This window comes from Patella vulgata, chromosome 1 (assembly GCF_932274485.2).
Source record: "Patella vulgata chromosome 1, xgPatVulg1.2, whole genome shotgun sequence".
Taxonomy (NCBI): Eukaryota; Metazoa; Mollusca; class Gastropoda; family Patellidae; genus Patella; species Patella vulgata.
Window position 1 is genome coordinate 51,752,009 of NC_065879.2, and position 12,378 is coordinate 51,764,386.

The following is a 12,378-nucleotide window of genomic DNA, read 5'->3' on the forward strand; positions in this document are numbered from 1 at the left end:
CTTTTTTAATGCTCTCAACTTGTGCATGAGACCTTGGTTTTCACTCCAATGCAAAGCTATAGTCACTGTTCTGTTCTTTCTGGCTGAACCATTAATATTGCACAGGGACAGGATGTAAGTGAATAAGTGACAACACCAAGTAGGCACTATTGCTTTAGTTATATAGGGTTTGGACGCTACTGCACTTAGTTTACATATCATTGAGACTTACCACAGTGTTGATCTGCCCATCACCACTAAAAGCAAAATAATAATCCAGTTTGGTACAAGTACAGGCGCGCCAATAACATTCAATAATAAATGCTAAAAAAAATTAAAAAATACAAAATTATAATTTTGTAAATCAAATGATATATGAAATGGAATATCAATGAGGTTTTAATGTCCTACTGCTGCTTATAAAAACAGCAATGCACCATGCAGTAGTTTTTGGCATGGAATATGGCCAACTGCTATTTTGCTTTCTCACTTTCAAGGTTTTGCTATGAATCTATGAGGTAAATTTTCTGTAGTCTTATTTGTTTTTCTAACTGTTCTTTTTTAATGCTCTCAACTTGTGCATGAGACCTTGGTTTTCACTCCAATGCAAAGCTATAGTCACTGTTCTGTTCTTTCTGGCTGAACCATTAATATTGCACAGGGACAGGATGTAAGTGAATAAGTGACAACACCAAGTAGGCGCTATTGCTTTAGTTATATAGGGTTTGGACGCTACTGCACTTAGTTTACATATCATTGAGACTTACCACAGTGTTGATCTGCCCATCACCACCAAAAGCAAAATAATAATCCAGTTTGGTACAAGTACAGGCGCTCCAATAACATTCAATAATAAATGCTAAAAAAAATTAAAAAATACAAAATTATAATTTTGTAAATCAAATGATATATGAAATGGAATATCAATGAGGTTTTAATGTCCTACTGCTGCTTATAAAAACAGCAATGCACCATGCAGTAGTTTTTGGCATGGAATATGGCCAACTGCTATTTTGCTTTCTCACTTTCAAGGTTTTGCTATGAATCTATGAGGTAAATTTTCTGTAGTCTTATTTGTTTTTCTAACTGTTCTTTTTTAATGCTCTCAACTTGTGCATGAGACCTTGGTTTTCACTCCAATGCAAAGCTATAGTCACTGTTCTGTTCTTTCTGGCTGAACCATTAATATTGCACAGGGACAGGATGTAAGTGAATAAGTGACAACACCAAGTAGGCGCTATTGCTTTAGTTATATAGGGTTTGGACGCTACTGCACTTAGTTTACATATCATTGAGACTTACCACAGTGTTGATCTGCCCATCACCACCAAAAGCAAAATAATAATCCAGTTTGGTACAAGTACAGGCACTCCAATAACATTCAATAATAAATGCTAAAAAAAATTAAAAAATACAAAATTATAATTTTGTAAATCAAATGATATATGAAATGGAATATCAATGAGGTTTTAATGTCCTACTGCTGCTTATAAAAACAGCAATGCACCATGCAGTAGTTTTTGGCATGTAATATGGCCAACTGCTATTTTGCTTTCTCACTTTCAAGGTTTTCCTATAAATCTATGAGGGAAATTTTCTGTTCTCTTATTTATTTTTCTAACTGTTCTTTTTTTAATGCTCTCAACTTGTGCATGAGACCTTGGTTTTCACTCCAATGCAAAGCAATAGTCACTGCTCTGTTCTTTCTGGCTGAACGATTGTGGCTTCCAATGAAATGAAATTGTACGCTTACGTTTTCTACACCTACTGGGCTAATGAAGACGGCAATACACCATACAGTGTGCATTGAGGGAAATCTTAGCTGGCAGTGCCACTATTGCCTACTCTTAAATTGAATACTAACTGCCAAGGGAACTTTTCTGGGCACGCCAACGTATACATGGGTCCACGCTCCACGGCTTGTGTTCCATCGGCACGACTAGACAGGTGTCCTTGTGAGGCCAAAGCAGGGAGCAGGAAATCTTAGCTGGCAGTGCCACTATTGCCTACTCTTACACTGAATACTAACTGCCATGGGATCTTTTCTGGGCACGCCAACGTATACAATACATTGGTCCACGCTCCATGGCATTGTGTCCCAAAGGCATGACTAGACAGGTGTCCTTGTGAGGCCAAAGCAGAGAGCAAATATGCTACCTTGAGGCTCATGAGCAAGTATCTCAGACACCATGGCTACCTAGTTACTATACTTGCAACCTTAAACTGTGTTAAGGTTACAATTGAGACAGCCTAAGAACCATTACGCAAGTTCAAATAGGTTCAAACCTACAATTGTCAACACATATCATTACAGTTTGCATTGGAATAAGTAATTCTATCACAAATGGTGAGGACTGGACCATTAAAATAGTTACCAAACAATTATGTTGTAGGCCTAATGACGTATTACGCAACTTGCCGCCATGACACTAGCCAGTTAAAATTTGCGTAGCAGTTGGGTTTCATCAAATCATAATTATGCGGTAAGGCTTCATCTTTATTTCAATGGGACTAGATTTATTATATGTTAAGCTATGTGAAGTACAGATTTGGGTTAGTTTATGTGTAAATTAAGGTAGCTATCGGCCAGTAAACTTTTTGTAGTCATTTGCTACAAAACTTGCGCAAAGGAACTGTAGGAAAAGCCACTACTGTGCCTGGAGTAAAACAGATAACATCAGTAGTAGAACAATTTCGGCGCTATTGCACTTTCGTACCTCTACCAGTTCCCGTGGTCATAGGCACTTGAAATTTTCAGAGGATGTTAAGGGGGGCTAGCAATGACCACACACCAAATTTCAGCCGAATCGATCAATAACTTTTTATTTTACCGACCTTTTAATTTCTAACGAGAGAGAACTTCATCTGTTTGACGCCATTTGCTTTGTTTACTATTTAGACTTGAATAACAAGACACTAAGACGGAAACCGACTCGAATAACAAGACACTTAGACGGAAACCGACACACTGCACTAGCTGCCTAACACTGCAGTTCATAAAAATTAATATAATTTTCGTATACTTTAATTTTTGCGCGAAGCCACCATTTTCTATAAAATACTATTTGGTGTTGATCAGTGGATTGGCCTTTAGGTGTAAATATTGCCGTGACCTTGATTTTGACCTTGAGGCCAAACTTCCCATCCATATCGGGGCCTTTGCGTTTATGCTTGCCGTGGCCTTATTTCCTACTGTATTAGCAAAGTTAATGTTCGAGGTGAAAGCAGAGATGACGTCCTTCAGAAAAGATAATTGGGTTAAAGTCGTAGGTCAAGGTCATGTTACAGAAAACTAAACTCAAACTTTTCAAAGTCATTTTTGGGACATTTGACCTTGACTTACGACCTTGACCCCGTAACCATTTTCGAAGGCTATCACATTGGCTTGAATCATGAACGTTTACCTTGGTCCTATCGCACACTGCTCGGTCAGAAAACGGTCAAACGCAGAGGGTCCGTGTCCGAAAGGAAGTCAATGGGCGTGGTCAATGTGAAAGGTCGTGGTGACCTCCACTAGTCACCGTTAACCATCCGTAACCTTGACTCTGACCTTGAGTCCAAACGTCCCATCCATCTAGGGCCCTTTGCGTTTATGCTTGCCGTGGCCTTATTTCTAACTGTATTATCAAAGTTAATGTTCGAGGTGAAAGCAGAGACGACGTCCTCCAGAAAAGATAATTGGGTCAAAGTCGTAGGTCAAGGTCATCTTACAGAAAACTAAACTCAGACTTTTCAAAGTCAGTTTTGGGACATTTGACCTTGACTTACGACCTTGACCTTGTAACCATTTTCGAAGGCTATCACCTTGACTTGAACCATCGACGTTTACTTTGGTCCTGTCGCACACTGTTCGGTCAGAAAAGGGTCAAACGCAAAGGGCCCGTGTCCGAAAGGAAGTCAATGGGCGTGGTCAATGTGAAAGGTCGTGGTGACCTCCACTAGTCACCTTTAACCATCTGTGACCTTGACTTTGACCTTGAGTCCAAACTTCCTATCCATCTCGGGCCCTTTTCGTTTATGCTTGCCGTGACCCTATTTCTTACTGTATTATCAAAGTTAATGCTTGAGGTGAAAGCAGAGACAACGTCCTTCAGAAAAATTAAAAGGTCAAAGTCGTAGGTCAAGGTCATGTTACAGAAAACTGAACTCAAACTTTTCAAAGTCAGTTTTGGGACATTTGACCTTGACTTACGACCTTAAACCCGTAACCATTTTCGAAGCCTATCAACTTGGCTTGAATCATGGGCGTTTACCTTGGTCCTGTCGCACACTGCTCGATCAGAAAACGGTCAAACGCAGAGGGGCCCATGCCCGAAAGGAAGTCAAGGGCGTGGTCAATGTGAAAGTTCGTGGTGACCTCCACTAGTCACCTTTAACCATCCGTGACCTCGACTTCGACCTTGAGTCCAAACTTCCCATCCATCTCGGGCCCTTTTCGTTTATGCTAGCGGTGACCCTATTTCTTACTGTATTATCAAAGTTAATGCTTGAGGTGAAAGCAGAGACAACGTCCTTCAGAAAAGATAAATGGGTCAAAGTCGTAGGTCAAGGTCATGTTACAGAAAACTGAACTCAAACTTTTCAAAGTCAGTTTTGGGACATTTGACCTTGACTTACGACCTTGATCCCATAACCATTTTCAAAGCCCATAATCTTGGCTTGAACCATCGACGTTTACCCTGGCCCTGTCGCACACTGCTCGGTCAGAAAACGGTCAAACGCAGAGGGGCCCGTGTCCGAAAGAACGTCAAAGGGCGTGGTCAATGTGAAAGTTCGTGGTGACCTCCACTAGTCACCTTTAACCATCCGTGACCTTGACTTCGACCTTGAGTCCAAACTTCCCATCAATCTCGGGCCCTTTTCGTTTATGCTTGCCGTGACCCTATTTCTTACTGTATTATCAAAGTTAATGCTTGAGGTGAAATCAAAGACAACGTCCCTCAGAAAAGATAATTGGGTCAAATTCGTAGGTCAAGGTCATGTTATAGAAAACTGAACTCAAACTTTTCAAGGTCAGTTTTGGGACATTTGACCTTGACTTACGAGCTTGACCCGTAACCATTTTCAAAGCCCATCATCTTGGCTTGAACCATCGACGTTTACCCTGGCCCTGTCCCAAAAATGAAATAAGGTCACGGCACGCATAAACGCAAAGGGTCCGAGATGGATGGGAAGTTCGGACTCTAGGTCAGGGTCAAGGTCACGGATGGTTAACGGTGACTAGTGGAGGTCACTACGACCTTTCACATTGACCACGCCCATTGACTTCCTTTCGGACACGGGCCCCTCTCCGTTTGACCCTTTTCTGACCGAGCAGTGTGTGACAGAACCAAGGTAAACGTCCATGATTCAAGCCATGGTGATAGCCTTCGAAAATGGTTACGGGGTCAAGGTCGTAAGTCAAGGTCAAATGTCCAAAAAATGACTTTGAAAAGTTTGAGTTTAGTTTTCTGTAACATGACCTTGACCTACGACTTTGACCCAATCATCTTTTCCGAAGGACGTCGTCTCTGCTTTCACCTCGAACATTAACTTTGAAAATACAGTAAGAAATAAGGCCACGGCAATCATAAACGCAAAGGCCCTGATATGGATGGGAAGTTAAGACTCAAGGTCACGGCAATATTCACACCTAAAGGCCAATCCACTGATCAACACCAAATAGTATTTTATAGAACATGGTGGCTTCGCGCAAAAATTAAAGTATACGAAAATTATATTAATTTTTATGAACTGCAGAGATAGGCAGCTAGTGCAGTGTGTCGGTTTCCGTCTTAGTGTCTTGTTATTCGAGTCTAAATAGTAAACAAAGCAAATGGCGTCAAACAAATAAAGTTCTCTCTCGTTAGAAATTAAAAGGTCGGTAAAATAAAAAGTTATTTGGTGTGTGGTCATTGCTAGTCCCCCGTAACATCCACAGGAACTGGTAGAGGTACGAAAGTGCAATAGCGCCGCAATTTCTACATGTAAAACTCAAGACTTCCGTTTACTCTTACATTATATTTACCATTTTAATATTGAATGCATTGAAATGTCTAACCCCATATATCCAGGGTAAGGAGTATATGTTTAATATTTCATTATATTATAATTTATACAGTCATATATAATTGAAATTATAAGAGTACTGCTTACCTTGGGTATTAATCTGATGATCAAACTTTATATCTTAAGAAAGTTTAAGGCCAAAGAATAAATCTAATATATATTTTTCCATGATCTGTAATAAACAACTCTCTTAATCAAATATACTTTAATAGTGTAAAAATCTAAAAATGAAATTTCTCCAAAAAGATGCCATTGCTTTAGTTCAAGAGGGTAGGAGTACCAGGGTCTTGATCTGAATATTTGGATGACATTACACTCAGTTTACATAATGGTGTAGATCATGTTCACCATAAGGCATCTTAAATAGTACCGGGAATTCCCGTATTTAAGCCTTCCCGTTATAAAGACGATAGGTTAATAACAAGGTTATTTTAGAGTGGTCTCCCTATTAAATTTTCAATTCACATTGATGGAGTCTGGTCGAATTGGCTTACATTATGATGTTAGCGCCATGAGAGGGTTTCACATCTTTAAAACTCATTGGTTTTTCAAATGCCTCCAATATAATACTGTGTACATTCTGTACTAAACATTGTAATAGTCATACTTAACATAAATGGGTTATTCTTACCATAAGTACTAATCTGCCAATCACCAAAACATGACAACCAGGTTTGCTCCTAGCAGAAGAATTCTTTTAAGAATTAACTATTCATTAACCCTATAAAGTAAATTTATAAAATAATGTTACTTCAATATTAAATTAAAATAACTTATGTTTCTTTAAGTTTATTGTCAAATCCTTTAATTGCATACACGATATCCATCAGATCTGACAAGAACCATATATCCAAAGTAAAAAAATGGTGATCTTGCGAAAAAAGTGATTACTACGTAAGATTTCGAACCAACTTAAGTGTCATTGGATAGCCCGAACAATGGACGATCGTATGACATCTAAATGGTAAAAATTCGCTGGTTAGGCAATATATAATGGGACGCTGAAAATCTAGTATTTTCATTTTTGGGGGCTATTCAGACGCTTTTATTTCGAAAACTTCTCTTATTTCCTTTCTTAAACTTATGTTACTTAGAGTCCTAACGGTCGTCTAGGGTGTGAATCCAAATTTAAAAGCCTCAATATAGTATAAATGGTCCAAAAGGGCCACAATCTTTGAAAAAAGTCGAAAAATCGTTATATCTGTAAATCTGCTTCTAATGGTATAAGGGAAGTAAAACTGTCCAATGGATCTTTCTGAAACTTCTGCTACATGAAGTTAAGTTCCCATACCACTTATTAAATCTATCCCGATAATGATCCGTAAACAGGAAGTAGTCAAAAAATATTCGATAATTCAAAAAAAAAGACAGTAAAAATATCGGTGCTCTTGCAACAATTGGGATTTCATCGTCGGGTGTGACCATATCAAAACATCTAAAGTATCGTTTGGTAGCTAGATAAATGGGCTATTGTATGACACACTTCCTGTCTGATTCATGAAAGCCGGTTCAGTGCTGCTTGCAGGTCTAGTTTTATCTCATTTTTATAAGCCTACGTTGAAAATCTGGTCGTATATTCCCGTCGCCCCCATCGCTCTAGAGCCTAAAGTTAATATCCACAGTGTTTAACATCATGAGGCGAAAACGCCTGTTGATTTTCAACAATTTCCGATAATTACTGTCAGAGTTATGGCCCTTGATCAATTTGAAAAATCTTGTGGACATCTAACCCCCCAACATAAGACAAACAACCGAAACAAATTCTAATGATTTCTGATAATTACTTAATCAGGTTTTAGTGTGTTGTAAATGTTTTCATTAATGACAACCCAAAAAAATATGTGGCAACCCTTTTTGACTGCCCGGATGACTTAGCTGCTATTTTGGCCGTATGTTTCGTCTCCTGGCAACCTATCTTTTGGTAATATTGGCCCATTAATTTACATGGAAATGTGGTCGTATATTGCAGTCGCCCCCTGTCCGTCCATCCGTCGGTCCATCGATCGTCCACAATTTCTTGTGAACACTCTACAGACTACATTTATCATCTGATTGTAGGTATGTAATGGCGCCCAAGGTGGCTGCATGTGTTTTTAGCTCTTACTATTTTGTGTATTTTAAAGGATATAACAATCTTTAAACCATGCTAATTTTGGCATGTACCTGTGTTTTGATTTGAAGATCAGTTTAGTGGAACTTGTTTATCTATTTTATTGGATATATTAGCAGAAATTGCAATTTAGTTTTTATTTATATTTTACTTCAACTGTGAGTTTATGTGAGTATGATCACCTACACCAAAGCTGAGTTGTTGAAGATTGGTGAGCTCTGTTATCAACATAAACAAGAAAATTACTCTACTTTTAAACAGCCTCAGTTGATTAATGTTAAATCAACTAAGAGAGGTGTGAGAGGGGGTAAAAGAAGGATTAAATCTATTATCACAGTGAGAGAATCTAAGATAAGTACAAACCATGTTAACCACAACAACTTAATTTCAATTTGTCCTATAAAGGTCAAGCCGGAATCGAAACAAAATGCATGTCAGTTCGTGAATTTATGTCTTGTGAACTCCAGATCAGTGAGTAATAAAGCAGATGAACTTAATGAATTCATTATTGAAAATGATTTTGATCTATTTGTATCGACTGAAACTTGGCTGAAACCTAATGACAGTTTTGTCATTAACAAACTTATTCCAGATAACTATAAATATTCGCTTGTTAACCGTTGTAATAGAAATGGCGGTGGTGTTGCCCTTATCCACAAAGACTCAATTAATGTTATGTGTGTTGCATCATCTACATACTCCAGCTTTGAAGTTCTTCAAAATAACATTCAGTTAAACAGCTGTGTTCTTCGAATAGTTATTATATATAGACCGCCCCAGTCACGAGTTAATAAATGTACAATTGACACTTTTCTAGATGAATTTTCGGATTTCTTACACGGTATTCTGGATGGTCCTGAAGATATTTTAATACTTGGAGATTTTAATATACATGTCGACAAATCAAATTTCTCGACAGTTAACAGATTTAAAGAGGTTTTAAACTCATTTCATTTACATCAACATGTTTCTCAACCAACACACAAGGGTGGTCATATTCTAGATTTAGTGATAACCCGCGCCAACAGTGACTTGATCAAATCTTTGAAGGTTGAAGATAATCTCATCTCAGATCATTATTGTGTTATTAGTGAACTGATTTTCGCAAAACCAAAACCAAAAAGAACTTTAATTTCCTATCGCAATACAAAGAATTTGAGCGTTGAAGATTTTAAAACATCGATAACAAGTAGTAAACTTTTAGATCGTGTCCAGGAAGTTCCCGATGTTGATGATCAGATCAAACTTTATAATGCATTACTAACAAACATACTTGATGAACATGCTCCAGTCGTAACAAGAAACATTATTTTACGACCGAATAGAAAATGGTTTTCAGATGACATTCGACAGTCAAAGATTGACCGACGTAAAGCTGAAAAGCGATGGCGTCAATCTAAACTTGAAATTGATCGTGACTTATATAAACAAGCAAGAAATGAAACTAACAGTCTTATCTCTTCGTCAAAACGCAGTTACATTTCCAATAGCTTTATCCAAAATAAGAAAAACCCACGTCAAATCTATAAGCTCACTTCCAGTTTCTTAAAGAACCAAGGCCACAGATTTCAAAATACAAGTACTAAGTTAACCGAAAAGTTCTCAACATTCTTTCATGAAAAAATAGATAAAATTCGTTCCGAATTTCCTGATCATATATCTACTGCCTTGTGTGAAGAAAAACCCTTCGCTGGTTCACCCCTTACAAATTTTTCTCCTGCTTCTAATACAGAACTCAAGGATTTGATAAGTAAATCTTCGTCTTCTTCATGCAACCTTGATCCAATACCAACATGGTTACTTAAACTGTGTATAAATGAACTCTTACCAATAATTACACATATTGTTAACACATCAATTATGCATGGTAATGTAAGCCAGTTCACAAAAATCGCCCATGTTAAACCGCTACTGAAGAAACCAAATCTAGACCCGAATAACTTAAAGAACTTTCGACCTGTGTCTAATCTGTCATACATATCAAAACTAATTGAGAAAGTTATATCCATGAGACTAAAACACCATTTTGTTATTAACAATCTTGACGAACAATTTCAATCAGCATATAAGAAGGGTCACAGCACTGCTGAGAGTATATAACGATATTGTTACTAACATAGATAATAAACAGTCTGTCGTATTAGTGTTACTAGACTTAAGTGCCGCCTTTGATACTATTGATCATGATATTCTATTAAACCGGTTACAAACACGTTTTGGCGTCGATGAACTATGTCTAAAATGGATACGCTCTTATCTAACTGACAGGTCACAGTATGTAGTCATTGAGAAGGGTCACAGCACTGCTGAGAGTATATAACGATATTGTTACTAACATAGATAATAAACAGTCTGTCGTATTAGTGTTACTAGACTTAAGTGCCGCCTTTGATACTATTGATCATGATATTCTATTAAACCGGTTACAAACACGTTTTGGCGTCGATGAACTATGTCTAAAATGGATACGCTCTTATCTAACTGACAGGTCACAGTATGTAGTCATTGAGAAAGCAACATCGTCTCCCAAAACCCTACGCTTTGGAGTTCCGCAGGGGTCGGTTCTTGGTCCCCTTTTATTCACTGCCTACACAACACCAATTGGCGATATCATCCGAAAACATGGAATTAACTTTCATCTTTATGCTGACGACACACAACTGTATCTTGCTTTGAAACCACCGAGTGACTCCACCGAAATCTGTAAACTTGAGGCTTGTATAGATGACATAAAAAATTGGATGAATCTTAATTTCCTAAAATTAAATGATGATAAGACAGAGGTCATCTTAATCAGCAGAAAATCTCTTTCTCAATCCGTTAAAATCGGTGATTCAACAATAACATCCTCCCAATCAGTTAAAAATCTTGGAGTTTACTTTGATCCGAACTGTTTGAAATTGATATGCATCATTTAAATTAGTGAAACGAAGAAGCCTATTGAATTTCAGCAATTTCCATTAATTACACTCTGAGTTGTGGCTCTTGTTTTACTTTGTTGTACCTAGTGAATGCTCTAATGACAAAAGTTATCATCCGACTCGTATGAAATTAATATGTATCATTTGAATTAGTAAAACAAACAAGCCTATTGAGTTTCGGCAAATTTCCATTAATTCAGCTAGAGTTATGGCCCTTGTTTAACTCTGTTGAATCATGTGAATGCTTGAATGACAAAAGTTATCACCTAATCTGTATGAAATTCATATGCATCATTTAAATTAGTGAAATGAAGAAGCCTATTGAATGTCAGCAATTTCCGTTAATTACTTCTAGAGTTGTGGCTCTTGTTTTACTTTGTTGAACCTTGTGAACCTTCGAACGACAAAAGTTATCATCCGACTCGTATGAAATTAATATGTATCATTTGAATTAGTAAAACAAACAAGCCTATTGAGTTTCAGCAAATTTCCATTAATTCAGCTAGAGTTATGGCCCTTGTTTAACTTTGTTGAATCTTGTGAACACTTGAACGACAAAAGTTATCACCTAATCTGTATGAAATTCATATGCATCATTTAAATTAGTGAAATGAAGAAGCCTATTGAATGTCAGCAATTTCCGTTAATTACTTCTAGAGTTGTGGCTCTTGTTTTACTTTGTTGAACCTTGTGTGCCCTCAAACAACGAAAATTATAATGTCACCTATATGAAATTGTCTATTAAATGCCCCTAATTACCTTCGAACGACAAAAGTTATCATCCGATCTGTATGAAATTTATATGCATTATTTGAATTAGTAAAACGAAAAAGCCTGTTCAATTTCAACAATTTCAGTAGATTACTTCTAGAGTTATGGCCCTTGTTTTAGTTTTTAGAACCTTGTGAATCCTCAAACGAAGAAAGTTATAATGTCATCTGTATGAAATTTTCTATTAAATTCCCCTAATTACCTACAAAAGAATAAATATGAGACAACCCTTGTCGACTGCCTGGATGATTTAGCTGCTGTGGGCGTATGTTTTGTTGCCTGACAACCTATCTTTGATAGTATTTGTAGATAATTGAAATAGAGATACATTGACAATCACATTTGTCGAACATTTTTTTTTTTTCATGTTTTCCACAAATTAACTCAATTTTTTTCATGATTGAAGTATTATGTTATTTTTTCACAATATTTAATTAGTATTTAATTAGTATTGGGTGGTATTGGGTAGAATTGGGTAAATCATCCTGGTCATTCAACAGCACTGTCAAGGCAATCTTGTTAAAATTATATCTTCATTTCGTTTTTATA

At 37.1% G+C, this 12,378-nt stretch overlaps 1 protein-coding gene and 1 long non-coding RNA gene across 8 annotated transcripts in view; one reads left to right on the forward strand and one right to left on the reverse strand.

Moving 5' to 3' along the window:
• LOC126830100 (rho guanine nucleotide exchange factor 9) overlaps positions 1 to 12,378 on the forward strand; it is a 313,984-nt gene that overhangs the window by 219,633 nt on the left and 81,973 nt on the right. The gene's annotated exons all lie outside the window — the stretch shown is intronic.
• The window catches only part of LOC126830634 (uncharacterized), a 59,656-nt gene that overhangs the window by 852 nt on the left and 46,426 nt on the right, over positions 1 to 12,378 (reverse strand). The window contains exons 4-8 of the long non-coding RNA XR_007683895.2: positions 6,659 to 6,748; positions 6,115 to 6,199; positions 1,282 to 1,373; positions 747 to 838; positions 212 to 303 (exon numbers count right to left, since the gene is read on the reverse strand). This is a non-coding gene — a long non-coding RNA (uncharacterized LOC126830634). The remainder of the gene's footprint in view (positions 1 to 211; positions 304 to 746; positions 839 to 1,281; positions 1,374 to 6,114; positions 6,200 to 6,658; positions 6,749 to 12,378) is intronic.